Raw genomic sequence first — 6,541 nt, 5'->3', positions numbered from 1 at the left:
GAGTGCTGGTGAAGATGATCCATATGATGACCTGCTTGACCCAGGCGACTGGAACGAATTATTCAGTGGTGCAATTGATGACGATAGTGAATTTGAAGGATTCTAATGGACTTTTGCATGTTTCAGTAACTTTTGTTTTAAGCAGCTAAGCCATAATATTTGTGATATACAATGAGAAGAGTTTTTTGATATGAATATCAGTTTTTTTGATGGTCTTAATAAAATGCTATCAAACTTTTTGCTGTTTTTACTGCTCCTGTGTTTTTATTTCATGAATAGTGTGTTGTACAAATACCCTCGGTAGATGGCCTGACCACCTGCTGGTATACCTATTCACTTTTGTACATAATTGAATTGAATTTATTGTCACGTATACCAAGGCACAGTGAAAAGTTTTGTCTTGAGAGCTATACAGGCAGGTCACATTGTTAACTAGCATAGATAAGTAAATATTTGATATACAGTGGGAAAAACAAAAACACAGGTACAGACCAATATTAAGAGTTTGTGAGGTTGAACAGGCTAGGCTTATATCTGCTGAAGCTGAGAACAGTAAGAGGCGACCTGCTTGGAGCTGAGAGGATGCTTCCTTTCACTGGAGAATCTAGAGCTAGAGGTCATTGTTTTAAATGGGTGACCCCTTATGTTTAAACAGAGATAAGACATTTTCTTCCCTGAAGGCCTTTCGTCTTTGAAATTCTCTTTCTGAAAAGGTGTTGGACTTGAATAACTTTAAAGCAGAGATGGATAGATTTTTGGTAAGCAAGGCCCTGAAAGGTTAGAGGGATTGGTAGGAACCATGACCTTATAAAATTGGCAGAGCTGGTTCCAGGGTTTGAGTGGCCTGCTCCTATTCTTTGTTTGAGTGTTTAAACACTAACTAGAACACATTTTTCTCCAGAAAAAGTGATATCAAATTGGGAGAGTGGTCCAGGAAATGGTTGATGGAATTCAACGTGAGTAAATGCGAGGTCTTGCACTTTGGCAAAAAGAATAAAAGCATAGACTACTTTCTAAACGGTGAGAAAATTAGTAAAGCCAAAGTACAAAGGGATCTGGGAGTGCTAGTCAAGGATTCTCTAAAGGTAAACATGCAGGTTGAGTCCGTGATTAAGAAAGCGAATGCAATGTTGTCACTTATCTCAAGAGGGTTGGAATATAAAAGCAGAGATGTGCTACTGAGACTTTATAAAGCTCTGGTTAGGCCCCATTTGGAGTACTGTGTCCAGTTTTGGTCCCCACACCTCAGGAAGGACATACTGGCACTGGAGCGTGTCCAGTGGAGATTCACACGGGATGATCCCTGGAAGGTTAGGTCTAACATATGAGGAACGGCTGAGGATCCTGGGATTGTATTCATTGGAGGTTAGAAGATTAAGGGGAGACTTAATAGAGACGTACAAGATAATACATGGCTTGGAAAGGGTGGACGCTAGGAAATTGTTTCCATTAGGCAAGGAGACTAGGACCCATGGACACAGCCTTAGAATTAGAGGGGGTCAATTCAGAACAGAAATGCGGAGATATTTCTTCAGCCAGAGGGTGGTGGGCCTGTGGAATTCATTGCCACGGAGTGCAGTGGAGGCCGGGACGCTAAATATCTTCAAGGCAGCGATTGATAAATTCTTGTTGTCTCGAGGAATTAAGGGCTACGGGGAGAACGCTGGTAAGTGGAGTTGAAATGCCCATCAGCCATGATTGAATGGCGCAGTGGACTCGATGGGCCGAATGGTCTTACTTCCACTCCTATGTCTTATGGTCTTATGGTCTTATAAACATAATCTTCCAGCATATCCGGGTTGAAGATAGTTCTCAATTAGCATAAGCCCTAGAGAACATTGCCCACTCACATTTTTCAACCAAACTAATATGTGTCAAAGGAGACAGGCATGGAAAATGGATGACCAGCTGGGAAAAACAGTCTTCGACAATGTGAAACAGATATGATTGCTTGTCCTTTCATTTGTTTCACTGTGTTGTCACACCTTGTTGGTTTTATTCTGTGGTGATAAATGTTAATATTAAATAGCTACATTCACTGAAATTATTTTTTTCCCTTTATTTGAATTCCTGCTATGTCTTACGGCATCCTATAATCTGTAAATATGCTAAGTTTTACTTGGTACTTTCTGATTTGTGCTATCACCAGGACTATGCATGAACTCAAGTCTGCGTTATTATATCCTAATTGATTTTGCCCATTGTGTGGTCTGGGGTATTGAGCGACTGTACCAAACTTGTGAGACTGCTTTACTGGAGTCTGCTGCATATGTCTGTACCTTATCTAAGAATGGGTATTGTCAGACTCCCAGGAGATCCTGTAACCTCTATTTCCATTTGAAATACAAAAGGCTGATAACAGCTCTCTAGTACAGGTCTTCATTTCTCTTTTCTTAGAATCTTGATAACATGTGACTGTTGATGTCAGAGTTACATTAACTTCATATTATCATTAATACATTAATTCCTACTGTATTGCACTTTCATGAAACGATGTATGCCAGATTAGATCTCCAACATTCATAATATGCTATCTTCAACTCAAATAGCAATTGATATTCTTTGGACCTATGGGCAAGTACAGTATGTCCTTAGTATGTGAGCAAATCTCCCAGGTCACTGCTTGTGAATCATCTGGAACATATTGCTAACTTTTTCTGGAATCATAGGGCCAATCCTTAGAGATTCCCTGTGAGTCAGTGGTCTAATTAGGCAAATTTGCGTATGTGTAATTGTTTTAAGAAACATGATATCAACCTCATTGCAATTCTAATGAAAGAAATTCTGTATCAAATACAGAACCACTCATCATGAAATTACTGTCCTCCTTTATCCTTGGAATATAGTTTTATACTTCTCACATGTCCGACACTTCAAATGTGATACCAGGAATATGATAAATACACACGAGACTGAAGCTTTTTTTTGACACATGTTTCACTGAGCGAAACCAAAATTAATATTCTCATTCAAGTGTTGTTTACATTCAAAATTGAGTCAAACTCTGGCAGGGCATACTGCAAATCCTCATCTTCTGTCTGGTGTGGAGTTTCGCTAAAGTTAACGAGTCTAACCACAAAAAGAATTTGCTTTTTGGGACCATCACCATTCTGGAATCCCAGCCAACACCAGAATCAATTTTATGAGGCCCCCCTCTTTGTTGGATTTAAATCTAAATCTAGCAGATACATGGGAACACCACCGCCATCAAGTCACTCACCATTCTGACTTGGAAATATTTCACCACTCCTTCACTGTCACTGGGTCAAAATCCTGCAATGCCCTCCCTCAAGGCATTGTGGGTCGACCCACAGCAGGTGAACAACAGCGATTCAAGGCAGCTCACTGACATCTTATCAAGGGCAAATAGGGACAAGCAATATATGCTGGTCAGCCAGCAATGCCCAATCCCACAAATTAATTTTAAAGAAAGATAAATAATTGTTTTTCACACATTTGTTATAAAAAGTCAACTACTCCATGTCACATAGTGGCAAATATACTGTTTTTGTGATGTAGGAAACACAATTTGGGGAATACACAATCACCAATGAATTGGGAAGAACTCTGTTGGACTTCTTCAAATTGTATAATGGGACTGACTTATACCCATCAGAGAGAGGGCAGATGGCACCTTGGTAAGACCATCTGAAAGACAGCACCTATGATGGGGCAGCATTCTCTCAGTACTGACCCTTCAATGGCAATGCAATCCCTCAGTATTGACTCTCTGACAGTGCAGCTCTCTTCAGAATGCCCCTCTGACAGTGTGGAATTCCATAGGTACTAACCCTTTGGCAATGAGATGCTCTCTTACTATTGACCTTTCAAAACTATGGTGCTCCTTTAGTACTGATCCTTTGACAGTGCAGAACTTTGTCAGCACTGAACCTCCAACAGTACAGTTCTTTGTCAGTACTGAACCTCCAGAAATATGGTGTTGTCTTAGTAGTGGTCCCTTGACAGTTCAGCAGTCCCTCTTCCCTTTCTTTCAGCTTTATTTGTTGCATTCTCTGTCATTATGTCCTCTGTCCTCTCCCCCCACTCCAGTAGGACTATCTGTTCTTTCCGGTTGGGAAGTTAGACACACTGTTGTTCTGCCATTCTCACATTCCAATCACTATCAGCAGCCTTTTTCCCCCTCCTCTCCACTCCCACACTACAGTATAAAAGCTGGCCTCTCCACACCTTACGTCAGCCCCAATGAAGAGTCATTTAGACTCAAAACGCTAGCTTGTCTCTCCATGGATGCTGCCTGATCTGTTGTGATTTCCAGCACTTTTTTTGTTTTAAACCTCCTCATGGGCCTGTTCTGAGCCAAAAACAAAATGGCCATCAACGAATCTAGACAGAGGGTCGTACCAACTGTCTACCCCAATTCTGTGGTTTCATCACCCTTCGTTGTCCACTTAGAGGAAATATGCAGTATCCCCAGGCACAACAGAAACCTTTAGGGACACGAGGGCATTGCAGAGCTGGGATACATCATTATACCCTGAGGTATCTTCATTTAATTTTGTTAAGTTTCTCCTCCAACTGTATGTGTTGTTATGGACCAGGCCAGATACCCTCAAACATTGTTGTGGTTCTGTTCGCCGAGCTGGAAGTTTTTGTTGCAAACGTTTCGTCCCCTGGCTAGGTGACATCATCAGTGCTCTGGAGCCTCCTGCAAAGCGCTTCTTTGATGTTTCTTCCGGTATTTATAGTGGTCTGTCCTTGCCGCTTCTGGGTGTCAGTTTCAGCTGTCCGCTGTAGTGGTTGGTATATTGGGTCCAGGTCGATGTGTTTGTTGATGGAGTTTGTGGATGAATGCCATGCCTCTAGGAATTCCCTGGCTGTTCTCTGTCTGGCTTGCCCTATGATAGTAGTGTTTTCCCAGTCGAATTCATGTTGCTTGTTGTCTGCGTGTGTGGCTACTAGGGATAGCTGGTCGTGTCGTTTCGTGGCTAGTTGATGTTCATGTATGCAGATTGTTAGCTGTCTTCCTGTTTGTCCGATATAGTGTTTTGTGCAGTCCTTGCATGGTATTTTGTAAACTACATTAGTTTTGCTCATGTTGGGTATCGGGTCCTTTGTTCTAGTGAGTTGTTGTCTGAGCGTGGCTGTTGGTTTGTGTGCCGTTATGAGTCCTAAGGGTCGCAGTAGTCTGGCTGTCAGTTCTGAAATGCTCCTGATGTATGGTAGTGTGGCTAGTCCTTTTGGTTGTGGCATGTCCTCGTTCCGTGGTCTGTCTCTTAGGCATCTGTTGATAAAGTTGCGCGGGTATCCGTTTTTGGCGAATACCTTGTATAGGTGTTCCTCTTCCTCTTTTTGCAGTTCTGGTGTACTGCAGTGTGTTGTGGCTCTTTTGAATAGTGTCCTGATGCAGCTTCGTTTGTGTGTGTTGGGGTGGTTACTTTCATAGTTTAGGACTTGGTCTGTGTGTGTTGTTTTCCTGTTTACCCTTGTGGTGAATTCTCCGTTCGGTGTTCTCTGTACTATCACGTCTAGGAATGGGAGTTGGCTATCCTTTTCTTCTTCTCTCGTGAATCGGATTCCTGTGAGTGTGGCGTTGATGATCCGGTTTGTTTTTTCTATTTCCGTGTTTTTGATGATTACGAACGTGAATTCAACCCAAACTCTGGGTCAGATATGTCGATGACACGTTCGTAATCATCAAAAACACGGAAATAGAAAAAACAAACCGGATCATCAACGCCACACTCACAGGAATCCGATTCACACGAGAAGAGGAAAAGGATAGCCAACTCCCATTCCTAGACGTGATAGTACAGAGAACACCGAACGGAGAATTCACCACAAGGGTAAACAGGAAAACAACACACACAGACCAAGTCCTAAACTATGAAAGTAACCACCCCAACACACACAAACGAAGCTGCATCAGGACACTATTCAAAAGAGCCACAACACACTGCAGTACACTAGAACTGCAAAAAGAGGAAGAGGAACACCTATACAAGGTATTCGCCAAAAACGGATACCCGCGCAACTTTATCAACAGATGCCTAAGAGACAGACCACGGAACGAGGACATGCTACAACCAAAAGGACTAGCCACACTACCATACATCAGGAGCGTTTCAGAACTGACAGCCAGACTACTGCGACCCTTAGGACTCATAACGGCACACAAACCAACAGCCACGCTCAGACAACAACTCACTAGAACAAAGGACCCGATACCCAACATGAGCAAAACTAATGTAGTTTACAAAATACCATGCAAGGACTGCACAAAACACTATATAGGACAAACAGGAAGACAGCTAACAATCCGCATACATGAACATCAACTAGCCACGAAACGACACGACCAGCTATCCCTAGTAGCCACACACGCAGACAAGCAACATGAATTCGACTGGGAAACACTACTATCATAGGGCAAGCCAGACAGAGAACAGCCAGGGAATTCCTAGAGGCATGGCATTCATCCACAAATTCCATCAACAAACACATCGACCTGGACCCAATATACCAACCACTACAGCGGACAGCTGAAACTGACACTCGGAAGCGGCAAGGACAGACCAATATA

Source organism: Hemiscyllium ocellatum, chromosome 12 (assembly GCF_020745735.1).
Source record: "Hemiscyllium ocellatum isolate sHemOce1 chromosome 12, sHemOce1.pat.X.cur, whole genome shotgun sequence".
Taxonomy (NCBI): domain Eukaryota; kingdom Metazoa; phylum Chordata; class Chondrichthyes; order Orectolobiformes; family Hemiscylliidae; genus Hemiscyllium; species Hemiscyllium ocellatum.
The sequence above is the reverse complement of the archived record's forward strand: the minus strand, read 5'-3'. Positions refer to the sequence as shown.